Source organism: Artemia sp. Qi Xiang Cuo, chromosome 2 (assembly GCF_049724085.1).
Source record: "Artemia sp. Qi Xiang Cuo chromosome 2, ASM4972408v1, whole genome shotgun sequence".
Classification (NCBI taxonomy): domain Eukaryota; kingdom Metazoa; phylum Arthropoda; class Branchiopoda; order Anostraca; family Artemiidae; genus Artemia; species Artemia sp. Qi Xiang Cuo.
This window is the reverse complement of record NC_142795.1, coordinates 17,645,874-17,672,711: the sequence shown is the minus strand read 5'-3', so window position 1 is coordinate 17,672,711 and position 26,838 is coordinate 17,645,874.

The window sequence follows — 26,838 nt, the reverse complement described above, 5'->3', positions numbered from 1 at the left end:
GGAGCTGGTGACGGAAACACGGGCCTCCTTCCTCCACAAACGCCTTCTCTCCCCTGGAGTCCTCTCCCCTTGTCTTTGCATAAGTTACGCATTTTATTGTTTATTTTTTATCCTTTTATAAGCAACAATAATGCCTAAACATTACATCTATTGTTAAGCACCCTCTGAATATGAATGCTAAGTAGAGGGTGGAATCTATCGTTAGGATAATGTAAAATGTCGATAAATTTATCTCAATGAAAAAAATGATATTTCCTTAAAAGTCTTTCAATAATACCTCTTATTATGGTTTATATATACCACTAATGTTAGGTATTCCAGAAGGGGAGGACTCTGGTGCCATATGGTGATGGATGGGGCTGATGGCTTGGTGGTGTGGAGTGTTTTGTAGGGCATAATGGTAAGGTTTTGTTGCAAAAACTTATTTCATTGGATTTAAAAGCATAATTTTTATTAGGAATTGCCTGAAAGATGTCTTGATGGACATGAAGCGATGTCTTGGGGGTGTTTAATATCATCCATAATTTACCAAGGTGGTATGCTCTGTCATTGACTAGTATACTCTAAAGCTTAACGATAAGCTGGGAGGTGTTAAAGGAATTTTTCACTAGATGGGGAGAGAAATCTAACAATACTCAATGAAACGGTGCATTTCGTTAAAAGTCTTTCAGTAATACCTCTTAATATGGTTTAAATGTATCACTAATATTAGGTCACCCGGGGGGGGGGGGGGTGCTGGTCTCAGATTAGTGAAATGCTATCGCGTTGTAGAGTATTTTATGGGGTATTATGCTTGGCTTGGGTTGTAAAAAACTTTAATCACGGGATTTAAAGGCATAATTTTTAATAGGAAGTGCCATAAAAATGTCTTGGTGGAAATGATGTGTTGTCAAAGGGGAGGGGGGGTCATGTAATGCCATTGTGGGGTGAACTACAGCTTAAAAGTTAGCTTGGAGATATTAAGCAATTTCCCATGGAAGAGGTGAAAATCCAACAGGTACTAAAAGAAATGTATATTTTCCTTGAAAGCTCTTAATATGTCTTAAATTTACATCTAATATCAACCTTTTCCCTCTGGTGTTGCATGCTAGAGGGGGGGGGTGTATTGTCGCGATAGTGTGAAATTTAATAACCCACGTAAAGAAACGATACAATTTCGTTTTATCGTTATTAATATCTTAAGAGCAAATGTCTCCTGGGGTGTATCAAATAGGCAGAGTAACGCATCATTCTAACGAGTGCCAAAAAATGGAGAATCTTAGCTTTCATGCAATAGGTTATTTTTAGAACATGGTTCCAGATACAAAATACCGGAAATGGTTTCATGGACGACTTGCTTGGGGCGCTGTGCCATTGGGAGGGAATGATCTTTTGAGTCCCTGCGGGGTGAAGAACTCTAGAACTCTCACAATTTTACACTATTACTTCCCCTATGACATACCTCTGTCATCGCCTTATCTCCCCAAAAACAATTTTCACACATTTCTTGTTAAAAGTTTTACTTCAAGTCATTCATTTCGGTTTTCGTAGGCAATTCACGCCAAACTACCACACAAAAACTACTTTCTAGCAGTCCTCTGTCATCGTCCCATCTCCTTCAAAACACTTTTCAGACATTTCTTGTTAAAAGTTTTACTTCAACTCATTCATTAGGGGTTTCACAAGCAATTCACGGCACAGTGCCACACTATAACTACTCTTTAACATCCCTCTGTCATCGCCCCATCTCCCCCAAAACATTTTTCAGACATTTCTTGATAAAATTTTTACGTTCAAGTCATTCATTTGGGTTTTCACAAGCAATTCACGCCAGAGTATCACAATTTAAATACTCTCTAGCACCCCTTTGCCATAGCCCCGTCTCTCCAAAAATACTTTTCAGACATTTCTTGTTAAAATTTTTAATTCAACTCATTCATTCGGGTTTTTGCAAGCCATTCTCGCCACAGTACAACACGATAACTACTCTTTGGCACCCCTCTGTCATCGCCCCATCTCCCCCCAAAACAATTTTCAGTCATTTCTTGTTAAAATTTTTTACTTTAACTCACTCATTCGGGTTTTCGCAAGCAATTCACGCTACAGTACCACACTATAACTACTAACATGATAATCTAAGTTAGATGAAGCTAGCACTCATGATAACCTATGATAGATGAACTCAACTTAAACGTAGAGAAACCTAACTTTGACAGAAATCTTGCTACCAGAATGTAACAGTGACAAAGTAAACCACTAAAAAATATTCCAAGTCTTACATTTGAAGAAAAAAGTTCCAAATGAATGTTGAAACATCAAATAAATGTAGCAGTGACAAGACACACCACTACGAAAATATTCCAAGTCTTACATTTAGGGACAAAAATTCCAAAATGAACTTTGAAACATCAAGAGAGTATAACAGTGACAAGGTAAACCACTACTAAAATATTCCAAGTCTTACATTTCAACGAAAAAATTCCAAAATGTACTTGGAAACATAAAGAGAGTGTAAGTCTGACATGGTAAGTCATGATATAACACTACAAAAAATATTCCAAGTCTTACATTTGAAGGAAAAAATTCTAAATGAATGTTGAAACATCAATTGAATATAGCAGTGACAAGGTAAACCAGAAAAAAATATTCCAAGTCTTACATTTCAAGGAAAAAACCCTAAATAAACTTTGAAACATCAGCATAATGTAACAGTGACATGGTGAACCAGGAGACAAGAGTACAGAAATATTCCAAGTCTTACATTGGAAGCAAAAAATTCCAAATGAATTTTGAAACAACAACTGAATGTGGTAGTGACGAGACACATAGCTACGAAAATATTCCAAGTAGCACATATCAACGAGAAAATTCAAAAATAACTATGAAACATTAACAGAATGTAACAGTGACAAGGTAAACCACAATAAAAATGTTGGAAGTCTTACAGTACAAGGAAACAATTCCAAAATGAACTTTGAAACATCGAAAGAATGTAGCAATCTCAAGGTAAACAACGACGAAATAGTAAAAAAAATATTTTAAGTCTTAAATATCAATGAAAAAATTACAAAATGAACTTTGAAACATCTGCAGAATGTAAAAATGACAAGGTAAACCACTACTAAAATATTCCAAGTCTTACATTTTAATGAAAAAATCCCAAAATGAACTTTGAAACATCAACAGAATGTAGCAGTGACACGGTACATCCGTATAAATCTATTCTAGGTCTTACAGTTCAAGGAAAAAGTTCCGATTGCGTGGTGCTTTGTGTTTTTGTGTGTGTATGTTTGTGTGTGTGTGTATGTATTTTTTGTGTGTGTGTGTGCTTGTGTGTGTGTGTATGTATGTTTTTTTGTGTGTGAGTGTGTTTGTGTGTGTTTGTGAGTGTGTGTGTGTTTTGTGTTCGTGTTTGTGTGTGTGTGTGTGTGTGTTTGTGTCTGTGTGTGTGTGTCTGTGCTTGTGTGTCTGTGTTTGTGCGTTTATGTGTGTGTGTGTGAGTCTGTGTGTTTTTTTGTGTTTGTGTTTGTGTGTGTTTTGTGTTCGTGTGTGTTTTTGTGTGTTTTTGTGAGTTTTTTGTGTGTGTGTAATGTGTTCGTGTCTTTTTTTGTGTGTGTGTTTTTGTGTTTGTATATGTGTTTTTTGTGTTTTTGGTATGTTTGTGTGTTTTTGCGTGTGTGTGAGTTTTGTGTTCGTGTTTGTGTGTTTGCGTGTCTTTGTGTACATGTTTTTGTGTTTTTGTGTCTGTGTGTTTGTGTGTGTGTGTGTGTTTTTTTGTGCGTGTGTGTGTGCGTGTTTTTGTTTGCGTGTGTTTTGTGTTCACAAGTCTTTGTGTATTTGTACTGTGGCGTGAAATGCTTGCGAAAACCAGAATAAATGAGTTGAAGTAAAGGTTTTAACAAGAAATGTCTGAAAAGTGTTTTTGGGTGGATGAGACAATGACAGAGGACTTCTAGAGAGTAGTTTTTCTGTGGTAGTGTGGCGTGAATGGCCTTCGAAAACCCAAATGAATGACTTGAAGTAACATTTTTAACAAGAAATGTCTGAAAAGTGTTTTTGGGGGAGATGAGGCGATGACAGTGGTATGTCAAAGGGCAGTAATACTGTAACATTGTGAGATGAAATGCTTAGAGTATCAAACACTAGTAAAGAAAGGGTGGACTTCTCTCATTTCAAAATATAGTGTTTAATGGGATATTTTAGTTTATTATTTTGGGCGAAATATGTTGAAAATGTCCTAGGGGGCGAGGACTGGTGTCATGTGGAGGGCTGATGCTAGTGTGAAAACAGTGTCGTAGCGCCATTCCGCTCTGGGCCGTAAGTATACCTTTTAATGGTTTGGGTGTCTACCCTTCTTGCAAGATGATCTTCCAAGCTCTCCAATTAGGTATCTTTGCTTAAGATATACATCGCCATTAATACTCAGCACGCGTGTGTGTGTGCCGTGCTGGAGCCCCATTGGGTCCTTTTAGTCTAGCTTGCGAGATACACTAGCGTCATTCATATTAGACTTGGTCACGGAAATAAAGGAAATCTTCCAGAAAATCAATGCACCAAAATCGCTAGGCATCACGCCAATAAAGAAGAAATATTAGAAATCCTGGGATCTTGGGTGGTTTGCCAGGGGTATGAATCTTGCTAGCTGAGCGATAGAAGCAAGGATGATGTGATTTTAGAGGGTTTCCATAGAAACTCAATGATAATTTACCTGTTATTACTACATTTTAAGGTATCTCGGGCAGGATCATTTTTTAACCTCCATTATCGCCTAGCTGAAGTCCGGCTTCCACCCCCAGAATGAGTAGACACTGACCAAACTCCTCCGCAGTGCGTGGGATGGGTGGGAACGACAATTTCTCAAAATAAAGTTCCCCCTTTCCGTGATTTTATGTTTTTGCTGAGAAAAATGTGCCCTGGGTTTTATAAGGGCCGAAAGAAACCGCTCAGGGGACTGGACACGCCTTTGGGGGCTGATATTGATCGGGCCGGCACCCTACTGGACGGAGGCCCGTTGCTGGCTAACAATAAATAAGAATAAATTTAAAAAACAATTTAAAATTACCGGTTTGCGCAACGAAAAAACAAAAATAAATCTAAATGGCTAGATAAAAATTCAGAGCTGAGCTGGTGACGGAAAAACTGGCCTCATCCTTCCTTCGACGCCTCTCCTCCCTTGGTGTCCTCACCCTTCCTCTTTGCCTAAATTACGCATGTTATTGCTTAATTTGTATCCTTCTATAACTCACATCAGTACCTAAAAATTGCATCTATTGTCAAGGCACCCTCTGAAAATGAATGCTAGGTGGAGGATGGAATCTATTGTTAGGATAATGTGAAATATCCATAAATTTATCTCAATGAAAAAAGCGTATTTCCTTAAAAGTCTTTCAATAATACCTCTTAATTTGGTTTAAATATACCACCAATATTAGGTCATCTGGGGGGGGGGGGTCTGGTGCCATATGGTGATGGATGGGGCTGATGTCATGGCGGTGTTGAGTGTTTTGTGGGGCATCATGATAGGGTTGTGTTGCAAAAACTTGTTTCACGGGATTTAAAAGCAGAATTTTTATTAGTAAATGCTTGAACGATGTCTTGGGTGAGAGGTAGTGATGTCATGAGGGTGTTCAATATCATTCATAATTTACCAAGGTGGTATGCATTGTCATTGACTAGTATACTCTAAAGTTCAAAGATAAGGTGGGAGGTGTTAAATGAATTTTTCACTAGAGGGGGAGTGAAATCTAACAAAACTCAATGAAACGGTGCATATCGTTAAAAGTCTTTCAATAATACCTCTTAGAATGGTTTAAATGTATCACTAGTATCAAGTCATCTGGGAGGGAGGGAATACTGGTGTCAGATGGGTGAAATGCTATGGCGTTGTAGAATATTGTGTGAGGCATCATGATTGACTTGGGTAGCAAAAAACCTGAATCAGGGGATTTAAAGACATAATTTTTTAATAGGAACGGCCTGCAAAACATCTTGTTGGAGATGATGTGTCTTCAGAGTTGGGGGGGGGAGTCATGTAATGTCTTTGTAGTGTGAACTACAGCTTAAAAATAGCTTGGAGACATTAAGGAATTTTTTCCCATGGTAGAGGTGAAAATCTTACAGGTACTAAAAGAAATGGATATTTTCCTTAAAAGCTCCTAATGTGTCGTAAATTTGCATCTAATATCAACTTTATTCCTCCGGTGTTTCATGCTAGAGGGGGGTGGGGTGTATTATCACTATAGTGTGAAATCTAATGACCCACGTAAAGAAACGATACATTTTTGTTTTATCGTTATTAATACCTTGAGAGCAAGTGTCTCCTGGGGTGTATCAAATTGGGAGAGTAACGCATCATTTTAGCAAGTGCCGAAAATGGGGAATCTTAGTTGTCACACAATAGGTTATTTCTAGAATATGGTTCCAGATGCAAAATACTGGAAATGATTTCATGGACGACTTGTTTGGGGCGCTGTACCATTCGAAGGGAATGAACTCTCGAGTCCTGGCTGGGTTAAGAACTCTAAAAAAAGAAAAAAAGAAAAAATGTAAAAGGTGTTTCGAGCGAAAAATGAAAGGTCGAAAAAGAAGGGCGAAATATCTTGAGGCTCTTGGGTGAAAAATGTCAATATGGTATTATCTGACAGTGATGGATGCGCCGTTCATGCGTAAAATACGCTGACCTTAAATAATATTTGTACTGCCAGCAAGTTAATGAAAAAACGCTTTGGGGATTTCGGGCAAAAAAAGTATGAGAAGACTTGGCAACCGTGTTCCCTTAAATGGAACCGGTAACCGCATTTCGTAGGTGTGATCAACTTGAGGGTTTGGTAGCTCCAATTAACTGACCCTTTAAAGGTGAGGGTGTGTCTCGTGGTGAAACAAGCACTTGTAACGGGGGTATGTACCGTGACGTCAGAGGACTGTCACAGAAAAACAAAGAAGCTTGTCATAGAAAAACGCCTAACCTAAACGAAAAGGACATTGAACTCTTCCCAGGGTTGTTTTGACGTCAGAAGGCATGTCATATGACTTCTATTTGAAAAAGGAGGGCATGTCACATGAATCCGGGGAGGGCATGTCACAGGAAGCAGTGAGGGCTGTCCAGGGAATTTGATAGGGGTTTTGTGACGTCAGAGGGATTCCGTAGAGAAACAATGGGATGTGTCGGAAAAACACCTGACCTAACCAAACCATTGAATCCTTGCCATGGACATTGAACTCTGGCCAAAAATGGGAATCTTACCAGCTAAAAACAGGTGCAAGGGGCTAGGAACCTCACCTGCCAATTTCCCTATGTTAAAAATAAAAAATAAGTCTCCGGATTGGGATTCGAAGGGATGGGCTGCCGTTGAAACCTCAGGGGCCCCACTACTTCTTTTCACGTAAAAATACCCCTCCCCCTCCTCCAGGGAAATTCCTCCAAGACAATTCCATTCTAGCTGTAAATTCCACACAGAAACTTTCCTGCGGACGATCTCAGGTGAAAAATGTCTCTTGCGCACTTTCATTTGAAAAAGACTATAGTTTTTGATTGTTTTTAAAATCATGCCGGTAATCCCCTCCGCGAAAAGTTTCCCAACAAAAAGCCACCAAAAGCCTTTTTTACCACAAAGGTTTTTTTGGGGAGGGGGGGGGGAAGGGGTACAAAAGAAACTTTTTAAAACGTATCTAAAATGTGAAATCGATATCTACTTCCTTATAGTTTCTCGGTATATTTCCGGTCTACGCTGTTATTCTGTAAGTAAAGAATAACAATAAACCCCTAAATGAGCAGAATTTAATCCGTACAGAAGGGGAATAACCCCTTCCTTATCCACAACTCCACCTCAAGATCAAAGAAACTTTGGACTGTGCTCATTAGATCAGAAACTGAGAGTTTTAGTCCTTTTTTTTGAAGTCAAGAGGAATTGGTGACCAACCAGCTGCGTTGGGTCATATTTTCCGGGGAGGTATTTTCTCTGATTTTTTTCCTGTGGGCATTTTCCTTTGGGGGTTATTTTCCGTGTGGTGGGTTTTGCGGGGGAGGGGGGGGGGGTAAACGCAGGCCACCAAAAATGGACAAAGAAAGATAAAAAATGGGTAATACCTTTAAATGCGTCAAACGAGGCATGCCGATAAAACCAGAAAAAAACAGAAACGTCTAACAATAAGAAAAAAGGAATTGGAACTAATCAAGTGAAGAAGAGAAGGGAAAAATCAGAATTACTCGTCAGTAGTATCCCATCACTGCTTTCAAGGACCTGCCCTCCCAAGTTTCAAACGCATGTCCTCCCTTTTTCCGTAGAATTCAAGCGCATGCCCTCTGACGTCACGGCGTCCCTGTTTCTAGCAGATGGCTGGCAAGATTCCGAGCGCATACCCTGTTTCTAGGTGAAATTTCCAGTCCTGGCAAGATTTAAAGGATTTCAGTTTTATATTATATGATTACTTTGAATTTGGTCCGTATAATACATAAGTTTTAATAGCAACTGAAGTTCCTAACCCCTCGCATCCGTTTCTAACTGGCAAGAGTTCAATGTCCTTGGCAAGATTTCAATGGTTAGGTCAGGTGTTTTTCTATGACACACCCCCTTTTTTTCTTTTACAGTCCTCTGGCGTCACGGTACACACCCCCGTTTCAAGTGAATGTTACACCATGCGACACAACCTCGCCTTTAAAAGGTCAGATAAGTGGAGCTACCCACCCCACAAGCCGTCAAAACTACCCAATGCGGTTACCGGTTCTATTAAAGGGAACACAGTTGCCACGACTCCAAGACCCACCCCTCTGGACTCCAATAACTTCATGGTAATTACCCAATTTCAAACCTACAGATATGTACTTTTTGACAGGAACCCATGTGGGAATCCCTGCTTTTAACGTAATAACAGCTCACACCTTACGTAATTATTGTGCACCACTGTCATGGGGTACTTTTCTTTGCCCGAAACCCCCAAAGCATTTTACTTCATTAACTTAATGACGGTACACACTTTATGTAAGGTCAGCTTATCTTATGCATGTACGGCGCATCCATCACTGCCAGATAAAACAATTTCGACATTTTTCGCCCAAAAGCTTCAAGCCATTTTCTTTTTTTCGGAGTTTCATTTTTTGCTCGAAACACCTTTCATTTTTTTCTATAGTTCTTTACCTCGCCTGGATTCAAAATGTCATTCCCTTCCAATGGTACAGCGTCCCAAGCAAGTCGCCCATGAAATCATTCCTAGGATTTTGTATCTTGAACCATATTCTAAAAATAACGTATTGCTTGACAGTTGTTACGGCCAAATGATGCGTTTACGGCCAAAATTTGTCACACACTCAGAAAACTTCTTTTTCCAGAGACAATAGCTCTCAAGTTATTTTTAGTAATAAAGGGGAAATGCGTGGTTAAAATATGTAAATACCTAGGTATGAGAGACGAATCCCAAACAATAAATCTTAAAAACACAGCCACTTTAAATAAAAACAAATTGACAAGCAATAAAACAAAAAAAACAACTAAAAAAACACGAAAACAAATAAAAGATGAAAATATCATATTATCATATACGCAAAAAGAACCATCTAGTATAGATAACCGGGGCTTCTAGCCTGCAACCCCGGAGGGTAGAGGAGGGAGAGTGATATTAGACATGGGTTAGGATGAATAAGGTTGATATTGCATGCAAATTTAAGACATATTAAGAGCTTTTAAGGAAAATGTCAATTTCTTATAGTACCTGTTAAATTTTCACCTCTTCCAAGGAAAAAATTCCTTAATGTCTCCACCCTAACTTTTAAGCAGTAGTTCATCCCAACAATGACATTACATGCCCCCCCAACACTAAAACAAGAAATCATCTCCACCAAGACATCTTTCAAGCATTTCATATTGAAAATTGTGTCTTTAAATCCCGTGATTCAAGTTTTTTGCAACCAAAGCCAATCATAATGTCCGACAAAATACTCCACCCTGCCATGGCATTTCAACCAGGTGACAACACCCCCCCGACCCCTGGATGACCTGATATTAGTAATATATTTAAACCATATTAAGAGATTTCTTTGAAGGACCTTTAACGAAATGCACCATTTTATTGAGTATTGTTAGATTTCACTCCCCCTCTAGCAAAATTTCATTTAACACCTCCAAACTTATCCTTAAGCTCTAGAGTATACTAGTCAATGACAATATACACCAACTTCGTAAATTATGGATGATATTAAACACCGCCATGACATCGCTACATCTCCCCACCCCCAAGACATCTTTCAGGAATTTCCTAATAAAAAGTTATGCTTTTACATCCTGTGATTCACGTTTTTGCAACACAGCTCTATCATGAGGCCCCACAAAACACTCCACACCGCCATGACATCCCCCCAAATCCATCACCATATGGCTCCAGACACCCCCTCCGGGCGAGCTGATATTAGTGGTATATTTAAACCATATTAAGAGGTATTATTAAAAGAATTTTATCAAAAATATCCATTTCTTTGAGAGGGATTTTAGATTTCAGAATATCCTAACAATAGATTCCACCCTCCAAATTGCAATCATTTTTAGAGGGCGCCTTGACAATAGATGCAATTTGTAGGCATATCTCCCCCAAAACACTTTTCAGACATTTCTTGTTAAACATTTCATTTTCAAGTCATTCTTTTGGGTTTACGCAAGCAATTTAGCCCACAGTACCACACTATAACTACTCTATGACACCCCCTGTCATCGTTCCCATCACCCCTAAAACACTTTTAAGACAATTCTTGTTAAAAATTTTATTTTAGAGCACTCAGCCCAGAGTACAGCACTATAACTACTCTAAAACACCCCTGTGTCATCACCACATCTCCCCCATAACAGAATTCAGACATTTCTTGTTAAAAATTTTATTTCAAGTCATTCATTCGAGTCTTCGCAAGCGATTCACGCCACATTACAGCACTGTAACTACTCTAAGACAGCCCTCTGCCATCACCCCAACTCCCCACAAAATACTTTTCAGACATTTCTTGTTAAAAGTTTTATTTCAACCCATTCATTTGAGTTATTGCAAGCAATTCAGGCCAGAGTACAGCGCTATAAGTTCTCTTAGAAATCCCTCTGTCATCGCCCCATCTCCCCCAAAACACTTTTTAGACATTTCTTGTTAAAATTTTTATTTTCAACTCATTCATTCGGGCTTTCGCAAGCAATTCACACCACAGTACAGCACTATAAATACTCTAAGACACCCCTTTATCATCACCCCCCCCCCCCCCAAAAAAAAAACAATTTTCAGACATTTCTTGTTAAAAACTTTATTTTCAACTCATTCATTCGGATTTTCACAAGCAATGCAGCCCACACTACCACACTATAACCTCTAAGACACCCCTCTGTCATCACCATATCTTCGCCAAAACACTTTTTAGACATTTCTTGTTAAAAATTTTATTTTCAATTCATTCATTCGCGTTTATGCAAGAAATTCACAACACAGTACCACACTATAACTACTTCAAGACAGCCTTCTGCCATCACTCCATCTCAGCCAAAACACTTTTCAGACATTTCTTGTTAAATATCTTACTTTCAACAAATTCATTCGGGTTTTTCACTAGCCTGGGGGGCTAGTTAGTAATTTTAAAGAGCCTCCTCCTGACCTAACCACCAGAGGACCCTAGCGCCAAATTCAACAGGGGATTCCCTAGCGAGGATTTACAACAGGGTCTCCCTAACCCAACCACCAGAGGCACCTAGCAACCATTTCAAGTGGAACCCAAACATTCAATTCAACAGGGGCCCTAGCAATCCTTTCCACCGAGGAGGGCTACCCCCCCCAACATAACCACCGGAAGACCCTAGCAAGCAATTCAACTGAGGCCCATGCTCTGTTTATGGAACTTGTAGCTCGCTGATTTTTTATTACTGGAGCTCTCCGCATGATTTTTTGTTCGTTCATCTTCTTTTTTAATTTTTTTTTGTGAAATTTAATTTATTATTATATACTAGTAGGTTAACCTAACTTGTGACGCGTCATCCTAACCTAACTTAACCTAACCTAGCCTGCGTAGGTTAAGTTAGGTTAACCTACTAATAAATTATGTTTCACGAAAAAAAGTCAGAACATAACAAGTACGAGTTTCATGAAGAGAAAATCAACATGCAACAAGTTTCAGGAACAAAAATCATCACTCTACAAGTTTTGCGAACAAAAATCAGCAGCCAACAAGTTCCATGATTTCACGAAGAGAAAAAACAAAACAGCATGCAACAAGTTTTGCAAACAAGAATGGTACGCAGCAAGTTCCATGAACAGAAGAAATCAGCTCTCAACAAGCTCCATAAGAAAAGAAGTTTTACGATGAGAAAAAATCATTGTATAAATTTTACGTAGAAAAAATGTGAAAGCTTCACACGGAAAATATAATCATCATGTGAGTAGCATCACAAACAAAAATACGCATGCAACAGGTTTCATGAACAAAAAGGCAATCATCTTGCTGTCAGTTCTATGACGAAAATCAGTTTCAAAAGGAGATCAATCAATGTAAATGTTAATGTTTCATGAAGAGAAAAATCAACATGTACTACGTTCAACAAACGAAAAATCAGCATGCAAAATGTTTCAGGAAAAAAAGCAGCACGCAGCGAGTTCCATGAAGAAAATCAATTTTGTCAGGAGATAAATTAGCATGCGATATGTCTTATGAGCAATAAAAAAGCAGCAAACAACACTTTTCACAAAAAAAATCAGCATACGACAAGTTCCACACGAAAATAAGTTTCACGACAAGAAAGATCCATGCATAGATTTTACGAAGAGAAAAAATGTGAAAGTTTCACAAAGAAAATAAAATCACCATGTGACTAGTTTCACGAATAAAAATACGCATGCAAAAAGTTCAATGAACAAAAAAAGAAATCAGTACGCAGCAAGTTCCGTAAAGAAATACAGTTTCAAAAGGAGAAAAATCAATGTACATTTTTCATGAAAAGAAAATCAAGCTGTTACAAGTTTCACAAACAAACAAAAAAAAAGCATGCAAGATGTTCCTCTGGTAAAAAGTAATATGTAAAAACTTCCTTGGACAAACTCAGTTTCATCAGGAAAGTCAATGTACGAGTTTCATGAAGGGGAAATTCAACATGCAATAAGTTTCATGAGTAAAAACTCAGCATGCAACAAGCTCTACGGACAAAGGTAAGCATAAGTTCCATGAATAAAATCAGTCTCACGAGGAGAAGAATCAATGTAAGAGGTTCACGAAGAGAAAAAAAAATCAACAAGCGAGAAGTTTCATGAGCAAAAAAATCAGTACTCGACAGGTTCCATGAACAAAATCAGTTTCACGAGGACAAAAGGGAACAATATACAAGTTTCTTGAAGAGTTAAATCAACATGTAATGTGTTTCACAAACAAAAATCAGCATTCAACAAATTCCATGAGCAAATATCAGCACATCAGATCCGTGAAGAAAATCAGTTTCGTGAGGAGAAATGTTTCACGAAGAGAAAACTAGCGTGCAAGAAGATGAAGGAACAAAAAATAATGCGATAAGTTCCACTAATAAAAATCAGCATGCTACAAGCTCCATGAACAGAGCATGAGCCTCAGTTGAATTGCTTGCTGCGGTCTTTCGTTGGTTAGGTTAGGTGGGGGGGGGGGGTTCACCCTCGTTGGAAATGATTGCTAGGGCCCCTGTTGAATTGGAATTTCGGGTTCCATTTGAAATGGTTGCTGGGTTCCTCTGGTGGTTGGATTAGGGAGACCCTGTTGGAAATCCTCGCTAGGAATCCCCCAGTTGAATTAGGCCCTATGGTCCTCTGGTTGTTATGTTCGGTGGGTCTCTTTTATATTACTAACTACCCCCCCCCCCCGGCTAATAAAAAAAAGAATGAATGAGTTGAAAATAAAATTTTTAACAAGAAATGTCTAAAAAGTGTTTTGGGTGAGATGTGCGTGATGGCAGAGGGGTGTCTTAGAGTAATTATAGTGTGGTACTGTGGCGTGGATTGCTTGCAAAAACTCGAATGAATGAATTGAAAATAAAATTTTTAACAAAAAATGTCTAAAATGTGTTTTGGGGGAGATGTGGCGATGACAGAGGGGTGTCTTAGAGTAGTTATAGTTTGGTAGTTTGGACTGAATTGCTAGCGAAACTCCGAATGAATGAATTGAAAATAAATTTTTTTAAAAGAAATGTCTAAAAAGTGTTTTTTTTTTGGGGAGGGGTGGGTGATCATATAGGGGGTCTTAGAGTAGTTATAGTGTTGTAATGCGGTGTTACTTGCATGCAAAAACCCGAATAAATGACTTGAAATTAATTTTTTAACAAGAAATGTCTGAAAAGTGTTTTGGGGGAGATGGAGTGATGGCAGATGGATGTCTTAGAGTAGTTATAGTGCTGTACTATGACTTGAATTGCTTACAAAAACCCGAATGAATGAATTGAAAATAAAATTTCTAACAGGAAATGTCTGAAAAGTGTTTTGTGGGGAGATGGGGTGAAGGTAGAGGGCTGTCTTAGAGTAGTTATAGTGTGGTACTGGGGTATGAATTACTTACAATAACCCGAATGAATAACTTGAAATAAAATTTTTAACAAGAAATGTCTTAAAATTGTTTTGCGGGAGATGGGACGATAGCAGAGTGTGTCTTAGAGTAGTTATAGTGCTGTACTTTGGAGTGAATTCCTTGCAATAACCTGAATGATTGATTTTTAATAAAATTTTTAACAAGAAATGTCTGGAAAGTGTTTTGTGGGGAGATGGGGTGATGGCAGAGGGGTGTCTTAGAACAGTTATAGTGCTGTACTGTGGCGTGAATTGCTTGCCAAGACCCGAGTGAATGACTTGAAGTAAAATTTTTAACAATAAATGTCTGAATAGTGTTTTGTGGGAGATATGGTGATGAGAGAGGGGTGTCTTAGAGTAGTTATAGTGCTTTAGTCTGTTCTGAATTGCTTGCGAAAACCCTAACGAATGAGTTGAAAATAAAATTTTTAACTAGAAATGCCTGAAAAGTGTTTTAAGGGTGATGGGAACGATGACAGAGAGGTGTCTAAGAGTAGTTATAGTGAGATACTGTGGGCTGAATTGCTTGCGAGAGCCCGAATGAATGACTTGAATATGAAATTTTTTAACAAGAAATATCTGATAAATTGTTTTTGGGGAGATGGGACTATAACAGAGGACTGCTAGAGAGTCGTTTTTGTGTGGTAGTGTGGTGTGAATTGCTTGCAAAAACCCAAATGAATGACTTGAATAAAAATTTAAAAAAGTCTGAAAAGTGTTTTGGGGGAGATGTGATGATGGCTGGGGGTGTCTTAGAGTAGTTATATTTTGGTACTGTGGGGTGAATTACTTGCAAGAAACCGATTGAATGAGTTGAAAATAAAAATTTAGCAAGAAATGTCTGAAAAGTGTTTTGGTAGAGATTGGGGGCGTTGACGGAGGCCTTCTAGAGAGTAGTTATAGTGTGATACTGTGAGGTGAAAATTGCTTAGAGTATCAAAAACTAGTAAAGAAAGGGTGGCTTCTCTTTTTTCAAAAATATATTATTTAATGGGATATTTTAGTTTATTTTCGGGGAGAAATAGGTTGAAAATGTCCTAGGGGTTGAGGGCTAGTGTCATGTGGAGGGCTGGTGCTAGTGTGAAAACAGTGTCGTAGCGCTATTCCGCTCGGGGCCATAGGTATACTTTTTAATTGTGTGGGTATCTACCCTTCTCGCAAGATTATCTTCCAAGCTCTTCCATTAGGTATCTTTTCTTAATATATGCATCGCCGTTAATACGCAGCACGTGTGTGTTTGCCGTGCTGGAGCTCCCTTTAGTCTAGCTTGCGAAATACACTGGCATCATTCATTATAGACTTGGTCACGGAAATCCTGGGAATCTTCTTGAAAAACAATGCACCAAAATCGCTAGGAATCATGCCAATAAAGATGAAACATTAGAATGCCTGGTTTCTTGGGCGGTTTTCCAGGGGTGGGGATCTTGCCAGCTGAACTCCAGAAACAGGGATAATGTGACGTTAAAGGGTTGTCGTAGAAGCCCAATGATGATTTCCCTATTAATACTACTTTTTGAAGTATCTCGAGCAAGACCATTTTTTAAGCTTTTTTATCGCCTAGCCGAAGCCCGGATTTTATCCCCAAAATGGGTAGGCACTGATCAAACTTTCCCGCAGTGCACTGGATAGGTGGGAACAAGAATTTCTCGAAATAGAATTCTCCTGCTTTTGCGTGTTTTGATATTATTACCGGAAAAATGTGCCCGGGGTTGTTTAAGGACTGAGAAAAACAGCCTCTCCTCCCCTGGAGTCCTCTCCCCTCGTTTTTCTTAAATTACACATGTTATTGCTTATCCTTTTATAAGTCATAATAATGCCTAAAAATTGCATCTATTGTGAAGGCTCCCTCTGAAAATGATTGCTAGGTGGAGGGTTGAATCTGTTGTTAGGATATTGAAAAATCTAACATCCCACTCAAAGAAGTGGATATTTTTGTTAAAAGTCTTTCAATAATACCTCTTAATATGGTTTAACTATACTACTAATATCAGCAGGCACCGGGGGGGGGGGGGTCTCGTGATATATGGTGACGGATGGGGGTGATGCCATGGCGGTGTGGAGTGTTTCTTGGGGCATCTTGATAGGGCTGTGCCGCAAAAACTTGAATCACGGAATTTAAAAACATAATTTTTATTAGAGAATGCCTGAAGATGTCTGGGGGTGGGGGATGTAGCGATGTCAAGGGGGTGTTTAATATCATCCATAATTCACCAAGGTGGTATGCATTGTCATTGACTAATATACAGTAGATCTTAAGGATAAGAGGGGAGGTGTTAAATAAATTTTTTGCTAGAGGGGGAGTGAAATCTAACAATACTCAATGAAATGGTGCATTTCGTTAAAGGTTCTTCAACGAAATCTGTTAACATGGCTTAAATATATTATTAATATCAGGTCATCAAGAGGGTTGGGGGTGGGCCGGTGTCACATGGGTGAAATGCCATGGTGGCGTGGAGTATTTTTTGGGACATTAAGATTGGTTTTGGATGCAAAAAACTTGAATTATGGGATTTAAAGACACAATTTGTAATATGAAATGCTTGAAAAATGTCTTGGTGGAGATGATATCTTGTCAGGGTTGGGAGGGGGGTCATGTAATGTCATTGTGGGGATGAAGTACAACTTAAAAGTTAGAGTGAAGACACCAAGGAGTTTCTCCCTTGGAAGAGGTGAGAATATAACAGGTACTGCAAGAAATGGATATTTTTCTTCTTGAGGCATTATCTCTGGAAATAGATGTTTTCCAAGTCCGTGCCAAATTTTGGTCGTAAACGCAACATTCTAACGAGTGCCAAAAATGTTGAATCTTAGCTGTCATGCAATAGGTTATTTTTAGAATATGGTTCAAGATACAAAACACTGGAAATGATTTCATGGACGACTTGCTTGGTGCGCTTTACCATTAGAAGGGAATGACCTTTCGAGTCCTAGCGGGGTCAAGAACTCTAGAAAAAACTGAAAGGTGTTTCGAATGAAAAGTGAAACGCCGAAAAAAGAAAATGTCTTGAGGCTTTTGGGCGAAAAATGTCGAAATGGTATTATCTGGCAGTGATAGATGATCCGTTTCTGCGTAAGATGCGCTGACCTTACATAAAGTGTGTACCGTCCATAAGTTAATGAAAAAAATGCTTTGGAGGATTTTGGCAAAAAAAAGTACCACATGACAGTTGCACAATAATTACGTAAGGTGTGAGCTGTCATTACGTTACAAGCGAGGATTCCCCCATAGGTTCCTGTCAAAAAGTACATATCTGCCCGTTTGAAATTGTGTAAGTCGTCATTAGAGTCCAGAGGGGTGTGTTATGGAGTCTTGGCAACTGTGTTCCCTTTAAAAGAACCAGTAACCACGTTGCGTAGGTGTGACGGCTTCAAGGTTTGTTAGCTCCACTTATCTGACCCTTTAAAGGCAAGGGTGTGTTGCATGGTGTAACATGCGCTTGAAACGGGGGGGGCGGGTGTACCACGACATCAGAGGACTTTTATAGAAGAACAAAGGGGGTGTCATAGAAAAACACCTGACCTAACCATTGAACTCTTGCCAAGGACATTAAACTCTTGCCAGCTAGAAGCAGGTACGCTTGAATTCTATGGGAAAAGGAAGGGAATGCACTTAAAACTAAAAAAGGCATGTGCTTGAAAGCAGTGATGGGATACTACTCTCGTCAATAAAGCTTAGAGTAATTAAATTCTAACCTGCATTAGGCTGGACTCTTATCACCTGGACGGGGTTGGAGTAGCTTAAATACATTTGGTTTGATATTTTTTTGTGGAGGGGGAGGTCAATTGTTTTTGGTTTTCTTTAAAAAAAAATATTGCTTCTACTTTTCTTATCTCTTCTTGCACTGTTCTTTTTGTTCCATTCTTCTGGTTTAGTATTGCTTTCGTTATTATTCTTTTTTTTGTACTAGTGTAATTGAATGAATAAATCTTAAAGCGAGTTCAGCTAAAATTAAATATGCAAATCAGACTTAAAAAGAAAAAAAATCTAACTATTGTAATATAAATGAAGCCCAAAACGAACAGAAACTAAATAAATAATCATAGCACAAACATACAATATGTGCTAACATAAATGAATAAACAATCCTTAAAACGAATAAAACTTTAATTAAATATGCGAAACAAAATTGAAACGAACAAAAATCACTACAAACAAGAGTATGGGTACTGTTTCCTTCTTTAACTGTAATTAATTAAAAAAAACTTTTTCCCCAAAATAAGGTTTTCAAAGAAAAGTAAAGAACTCCATTAAACAAAAAATGAGCAAATATAAAATCAAATAATCTACCAAGCGTGAAACTACCACAAATCAGCATCGATAAATAAATGAAACCCAAAACGAACAGAAATTACAATAAATATCCCACTCAACCCACTTCGATCTTTACTGTAAAAATGTCAAGCCTTCCAATCACTTTCATCTATTAAAAAGGGCACTAGGCCTTTCGATTTCCGATCGAATGAGCCCTTTTGGAAACGAAAACGCTTTCTACAAACACCTTATATGCCCCCAGGGCATAAATTACAACCCTTACCCTAAGGTCTGTTAGGGTGGTTATCATCCTTCTAAGACCCAATTTCCGGATCTTTCAACTACGTTAAACAAAATGGCTATATCAAAATATGTATCTGTGGAAATGGTGGGCGTGAGAGGGGCGTTAGTCATTCTCCAATCACTTTTAACTATTAAAAATAGCCCTTGTCCTTTCAATTTCCAATCAAATGAGCTCTTTTGAAGTTTCCAAGACAAAAACTTTCAATAAAAATCTTATATGCCCCCAGGACATAACTTACAACCCTTGCCCTGAGTGCTGGGGGGGTGTTATTCTCAAAGACCTAATTTCCAGAACTTTCTACTACGTTGAAAAAACGTCTATGTGAAAATTTTGATTGGATGTGTTTAGAGGAATGATGGGCATGGGCGGGGGGTTAGTTACCCTCCAATCACTTCCGATTATTAAAAAGGACACTAGCCTTCTAAATTTCCAATTGATGAGCCCCTTTTTAAGTTTTACGACAACTCTATCTATAAAAACTTGTATGCCCCCTGGGCAGAACTTGCAACCTTTGCCCTTGGGGCTATGGGGGGTTTGTCATCCTTAAATACATAATTTCCAGAACTTTCAACTACGTTGAACAAAATGGCTATCTCTAAGCTTTGATTGAATGTTTTTTGGGGAAATGTTGAGCGTAAGAGGGGGGTTAATTACCCTCCACACACTTACGACTATTAAAATGGGCAATTTCAATTTTCAATCAAAAGAGCCCTTTTTAAATTTCTATAACAACTTTCTATATAAACTTTATATGCCCAAAGGGCATAACTTACAAACCTTACAAGGGAATAACTTGCACTGAGGGCTCTGAGGGGGTTATCATCCTAAAAGACCTAATTTCAAGAACTTTCAACTACGTTGAACAAAATGGATATCTCAAAATTTTGATTGGATGTGTTTGGGAAAATGGTGGGCGTGAGATAGGCGTTAGTCACCCTCCAATCACTTTCAATTATTAAAAAAGGCACTAGCCCTTCAATTTCCAATTGAATGAGGCCTTTTGAAGTTTCTACGTTTTCAATAAAAACCTTATATGCCCCAGGGGCATAACTTACAACCCTTGCGCTGTGGGCTGTGGGAGTGGGAGGGGCTGTCATCCTTAAAGACCTAATTTCCAAAAATTTCAACTACGTTGAATAAAATGTCTATCTAAAATATTGATTGGATGTGTTTGCGAAAAAGATGGGCGTGAGAGGGGGATAGTTGCCCTCAAATTACTTTCGACTATCCAAAGAGCACTAGCCCTTTGAATTTCCAATCGAATGAGCGATTTTTCAAGTTTCTACGACAAAGATTTCAATAGAACCTTACATGCCCAAAAGCATAACTTATAACCCTTGCCCCGAAGACTGTGGAAGGAGTGTCCTTCTCAAAGAAATAATTTCCTGAACTTTGAACTGCGTGGAACAAAATGGCTATCTCAAAATCTTTATTGGATGTGTTTTGGGAAATGGTGGGCGTGGAATGGATATTAGTTGCTTTCCAATTACTTTTGACTATTAAAATGGGCAGTAGCCATTTCAATTTCCAACCGAATGAACCCTTTTTGAAGTTTCTACGACAACGGGTAATATAAAAACCTTATATGCATCCTGGGCATATTTACAACCCTTTCCTTGAGGGCTCTGGGGGGGGGGGGTTGTCATCCTCAACCCTGATTTCCAGATTTCCTGATTTCCAGAACTTAAAACTACGTTGAAAAAAATGGCTATCTCAAAGTTTTGATTAGATGTGTTTGGGGAAAAGGTGGGCGTGAGAGACGGGTTAGTTGCCCTATAATGACTTTCGTCTATTAAAAAGAGCACTAGCCATTAGAATTTCCAATCGAATGAGCCTTTTTTAAGTTTCTACGACAACATCTTCTATATAAAACCTTATATGCCCCCATGGGATAAGATACAACCCTTGCCCTAAGGGCTGTTAGGGACTGTCCTCCTCACAAAACATAATTACCATCTGGAAATCAACTACGTTGAACAAAATGGCTATATGAAAACTTTGATTGGATGTGTTTCGGGAAATGGTGGGCGTGGAAGAGGTGTCAGTTGCCTTCCAATAACTTTTGACTATTAAAAAGGGCACAAGCCACTCCAATTTCTAATTGAATGAGCCCTTTTTGAAGTTTCTACGACAACTTATTTGATACAAAGTGCCCTGCTCTAAAGAAAAAAATTAATAGATAAAACATTGTGCCAACACCGTTCTTATATACCCCAGGGCATAACTTAAAACCTTTGCCCTAAGGGTTGTGGAGAGTGTCTTCCTCTTTACTTAGCCACCGTTTCTTGTCTCGTTCTCGATTTTCCCCGTACTTTACTTAGGCAGCGCGATCGCACTGCCTATGATTTATACAACAACTTTCTATATAAACCTTATATGCCCCCAGGGCATAACTTACAACCCTTGCACTGAGGGCTCTGAGGGGGTTATCATCCTAAAAGACCTAATCTCCAGAACGTTCAACTCCGTTGAACAAAATGGATATCTCAAAATAATGATTGGATGTGTTTTGGAAAATTGTGGACGTGAGAGGGGCGTTAGTTGCTATCCAATAAATTTCAACTATTAGAAAAGGCACTAGCCCTTTCAATTTCCAATTGAATGAGCCCTTTCGAAGTTTCTACGACAATACTTTCAATAAAAACTTTATTTCCCCCTAGGGCATAACTTACAACCCTTGCACTGAGGGCTCTGAGGGGCTATAGTCCTAAAAGACCTAATTTCCAGAACGTTCAAAACGTAGAACAAAATGGATATCTCAAAATTTTGATTGGATGTGTTTGGGAGAATGGTGGGCGTGAGAGGGGCGTTAGTCACTATCCAATTTCTTTCAACTATTAAAAAAGGTACTAGCCCTTTCAATTTCAAATTGAATGAGCCCTTTTGAAGTTTCTACGACAACGGTTTCAATATAAATTTATATGCCCCCAGGCACAACTTAAAACCCGTGCCCTGAGGGCTGTGGGGGGAGGGGTTGTCATCCTTAAAGACCTAATTTACAAAACTTTCAACTACGTTGAATAAAATGGCTATCTAAAAACTTTGATTGGATGTGTTTGGGGAAAAGGTGGGCGAGAGAGGGGGTAACTGGTTAGTTACCTTCAAATCACGTTAAAAATTTAAAATGGTTATAGCTCTTTGAATTTCAAATCGAATGAGCCCTTTTTCAAGTTTCTATGACAAAGATTTGAATGAAAACCTTATATGCCCCCAGGGCATAACTTATAACCCATTCCCTGAGGGTTGTGGGGGAGTGTCCTCCTCAAAAACATATTTTCTATCTGAAAATCAGCTACGCTGAACGAAATGGCTATCTCAAAATTTTTATTGGATGTGTTTGGGGGAATGAGGGGCGTGGGGGGGGCAAATTTCCCTCCATTCACTTTCGACTCTTAAAAAGGGCCCTAGCCATTTGAATTTTCAATCGAATGAGCTTTTTTTTGAAGTTTCTACGACAACGCCTTCTATAAAAACCTTATATGCCTCCTGGGCATAACTTAAAACCCTAGCCCTGAGGGCTCTGGGGGAGTGTCCTCCTCAAAAACATATTTTCTATCTGGAGATCAACTAGGCTGAACAAAATGGCTATGTCAAAATTTTTATTGGATGTGTTTGGAGGAATGATGGGCGTGGGGGGCTAGTTGCCCTGCAATCACTTTTGACTATTAAAAAGGGCACTAGCCCTTTGAATTTCCAATCGAATGAGCCTTTTTTGAAGTTTCTACGACAACACCTTCTATAAAAACCTTATATGCCCCCAGGGCATAACTTAAAATCCTTGCCGTGAAGGTTGTGGGGGAGTTGCCTCCTAAAAAGCATATTTTCTATCTTGAAATGAACTACGCTGAATAAAATAGCTGTCTCAAAGTTTTGATTGGATTTGTTTGGTGGAACGATGGGCGTGACCTCCAATCACTTTCGACTATTAAAAAAGGCACTAGCCTTTTGAATTTCCAATCGAATGAGCCTGTTTTGAAGTTTCTACGACAACGCCTTCTGTAAAAACCTTAAATGCCCCCAGGGCATAACTTAAAACCCTTGCCCTGAGGGTTGTTGGTGAAGGTCCTTCTCAAAAATATATTTTCTATCTGGAAATCAACTACGCTGAACAAAATGGCTATCTCAAAATTAATGATGGGCGTGGGGGGCTAGTTGCCCTTCAATCACTTTCAACTATTAAAAAGGGCACTAGAACTCTCAATTTCCAATCGAATGAGCCCCTTTTGAAGTTTCTACGACGCCCCCGTCCATAAAAAGTTCCTTGCTCTAAAGAAAAAAATTAAAAATGATACATTGTGCCAACATCGTTCTTATATGCCCTCAGGGCATATCCTAAAACCCTTGCCCTGAGGGTTGTGGGGGAATGTCCTCCTCAAAAATATATTTTCTATCCGGAAATCAACTACGCTGAACAAAATGGCTATCTCAAAAATTTGATTGGATCTGTTTGGGGAATGATGGACGTGGGGGGGCTAGTTACCCTCTAATCACTTTCGACTATTAAAAAGGGCACTAGCCACTCCAATTTCCAATGGAATGAGCCCTTTTCGAAGTTTCTACGACAACTCCTTCGATACGAAGTGCCAGGGTATGGAGGGGAAAAAACATTGTGCCCACATTGTTCTTTACTTAGGCAGCGCTATTGGGCTGTCTATGAAAGTATAAAACTTACTACATCATTGGCGCTTTACTGAAAATGAATTATATCAAAAATATTTTCTTAAATACTTATTACAACATTGAAAATAAAAATGAAACTATAGTAATATTAAATTTTGAAATGATGGGCTTTTCAGCAGCTGATATCATATATCAAATATTTTATAAGACGAAGACGAAGGTGGGGGGCTAATAATAAATGATGACGTATAACCTTTGTCTCAGAACGCTACTGCAGCTGAATGCTAAAAAGGTAATTTTCACCTAATTTCTCTTTTGTGAATTTAAATCTTACGGTGAAATTAATTAAGTTATTGTCTTAGCTTTTCCGACAGAAATTTTATCGCTTAAAAACTTTATTGATAGTAATTCAGGAGTGACCGAAACAAGACATTAAAGATAAGCTTGATAAAATAAAAAATATATACAGGAGAATCACTGACTAATTTTCATGGTTTGGGAGCAGTTGATGTCATCTACTCTCTGTCGACCAGATCTATGATTTTGTGAAAATTGAAAAGACTTCAGAAGATTGGCAGAAAAATTGCTGAAATAGTAGTTAGGTGGATAAGACTATAATAAAATCACAGCTCTCACTGTAATACACTATAAAGTAATATCGTCTTACACAAAGCTTAAAAAATATTATTTCCGGTTTTCCTTTCGAATCAAGGAAATGTAAGATGTGGTGTTTGCTTTTGATACAATCACACGGCAAGTATATCCTTTGGACGAACTTTTTCACAATCTAGGAACCATATGGCGGTACATTTACATTTTTCAAAGTGCTCCAGTAGGCGTACAAGTTATCAGGGGTATTTGAAATTCAGAACACTCATCTGTTTTGTATGACCTCCCTCTCCCCTCCCTGCTTCATTAAATCTAACAGTAAAAACAAGAAGAAGAAAATAGTTCAATTGAGACATAAACTTAAATGAACATCAAGATAGTACAACGAGCATTTTTAAATATAGAAGTGAGACTCCATGTCAACTGTTCTACTGACTCTTGAACACCTTTGCAAACAAAGGGTGGCTGGAGCAATCATAGGGTTTTAATAAGAAGACGAGATTCCACAAAACTTTTTGTCAATCTTGATTCACGGTTTATTTTAATATCTAAAAATCTTGGTCAGAATTCCAAGAGTTTAGTCACATAAAAAAAAGATGTTATGGCTATTCTACCCAAAACCCTACAAAACAAGGCAAGCAGTAGACAAAACTTTTGAGATTATAACGATGAGTTCAAAATAAAAAGACTTCCAGTGGGTGGAAAAATCTGACCGCGAAATTTTAAAGAATCAGGCCTCTATTCTTTTTTTTATCTCAATGGGAGTGGTGCTTTCGTTCGTCACTGTAAATTTTGTTTCAGCTTTGTAGTTGTAAACCCCTCCAAATTTTAAAAATGGTATATCCAAAAGAGAATCTTTTCTTTTTCAGAAAAATGGCACCACATTCTTTTTATGCTAGTCTAATGCCGGTCTAGACAAAGGTATTTCTGTCGAAGAAAAAAAAACACTTTTCAACAAATGAAGTTTGTCAAAGAAAAGTAAAAAGGTACAGAAAGCCCAAAACGAGCGGAAATGAAGTCAAATAGTAATTCAAGTTTAAAATGGACATAAACCACTTTCAGTCGATAATTGAAGCCCAAAACGAACAGAAATTACAATAAACAATAAAGTTAAACTTGAATTAAACAGAACTATGGCAAATAGGTGTAGGGATAATATTCTCAATTGCCTTCTAAAGGGCAGAATATCATTTTTGCTTACTGAAAACAATATTTATTCCAAGTTTTGTGTTTAATTTGTCGCAACATTGATAAAAAAGAAATAATAACAACATGATAACCAAGATTAGTGAAAATAATGTAGAATGACAGTCTAATAAACGTTGATACTCATTCCTGAAGGTCTCAGCAATCTTGAGTTGATTAACATTATACAAGAAAAAGCGTTGAAAACATGTTTTGATCCTTTGGTTGTACAATAGTACTGCCTAAGTAAAGAGCAAAATTGGACAAATGTATTATTTGTTTTTTCTTCTTTTTTTTACTAAGGCATTTCTTATGGAAGGTGTTGTTGTGAAATAATCGGAATGGGCTCTTTGATTGAAAATTACATGTTCTATTGTCCTTTTTAGGAGCTAAAAGTAAATGGAGGGCAACAAGACCCCCTTCCAATCATTTTTTCCCTGAAGACACCCGCTCAAAATTTCGAGATTCCAACAACTAGGAATCTGGGAACGACAATCCCTCCTAAGACCTCGAAGCATGAGCTGTAAGTTATGCAATTCGTCCGTTGTTTACACATAGTATTTTTATCGGGATAGGGGGAAATATTTGACCTTTAGTGTTCAAGAAGGTCAAGGGTATTCAGGTGAAGCTTTCAGCGAGTGTTGAGGGAGTGTTAAACTAAGTCAAAACACGCTATGTGTATGCAGGTTGTCAAAAGAGTGTATCTCAGAAATGACTTATGGTATCAAGTTGGACTTTCAGGGAATTACAGGAAGGGTGATCAATTTACTAAAAGGCCAGATGTTCACGCTACTACTAGCACTGGTACTACCACTACTACCACTACTGCTCCTACTATTACCACCATTGCTACTACTACTGCTGCTACAATTATTACTTCTATTGTGACTGCTACCAAGGCTAAGGATTACAAGGTGAAAATGTCAGGAAACGGTTATGGCAAAAACTGAAACAAACCAAAACACATTATGTGCATGTGGGGTGTCAAAAAGGGGTTTGCCAGCAATATCTTATTAGCGACTTGGCATATTAAGTTGAAACTTCCCAATAATGATGGGGGGTGGGTGTTGAACAGACCAAAAGTCCATATGTGAATAATACTATGAATACTAATACTACTGCTGCTACTAGTACTACCAATACAACAACAACTACTACAACAATACTATTGCTATTATTATGGCTCCTGCTACTTCTATGGCTAAGGGTATTAAGGTGAAAGTTTCAAGCAATATTAAGGGCAAAGTTAAAAAAAATCGAAAAACTATGTGTGCATGCAGGTTGTCAAGAGAACTTCTCAGCAATATCTTAGGAACTTCTTTGAGTATTAAGTTGAAAACTCCTGACCATAATGACAGGA